This window comes from Cynoglossus semilaevis, chromosome Z, assembly GCF_000523025.1.
Source record: "Cynoglossus semilaevis isolate Cse_v1.0 chromosome Z, Cse_v1.0, whole genome shotgun sequence".
NCBI lineage: Eukaryota > Metazoa > Chordata > Actinopteri > Pleuronectiformes > Cynoglossidae > Cynoglossus > Cynoglossus semilaevis.
The window spans coordinates 12700108-12700773 of NC_024328.1; positions in this window are offsets into that span (position 1 = coordinate 12700108).

Below are 666 nucleotides of genomic sequence, written 5' to 3' on the forward strand. Positions count from 1 at the left end.
GTGCTGTGCTGTGCTGTGCTGTGCTGTGCTGTGCTGTGCTGTGCTGTGCTGTGCTGTGTCACAATGACAAATAAAGATAAGTTTAAGTTTAAGGTGTATGAATATGTTTCTATATATTTCAACTGTTTTCTACTGGGAAAAAAACCATGCACACAGTGAGAGCATGAAAAACTCCACAGTGGATGTGCATCAGTGACCACTGGCCATCAAACCTGGACGCTTCCCTGTAAGGCACGAGCTGTAACCACTGAGTGACCCCAGGTTAAACCTCTTAACACATAAACCTTCTGCCCCATGGCCTGTGGAGCACACAGTCCCCCCCCACCCCCGCCTCCCACCCCGCCCATAGACCTTAGAGAGAGAGTGTGTGTGGGAGAGAGCGAGAGAGAGAGAGAGAGGAGGTCCAGTTCGTGGTGGGCGAGTTCTGCGGTGTAATCGACGTCTGAGACTGACAGCAGTGACGGTCCAATGGGAGCGGCGGACACGCCGACACCGACAAATCGCACACGGGGAGGAGGCGCCGTCGGCGACGTCCCGATGACGTCACGCACAAACAGCTGGTCGTATGGAGAGAGAATGTGAAAAAATGTAGAGTAGCACAGCGGCTGAGACCTGCACCCCGGGCTGGAGCCCTTCTCACGGTACTTCTAACGATGTGGCAGGGGG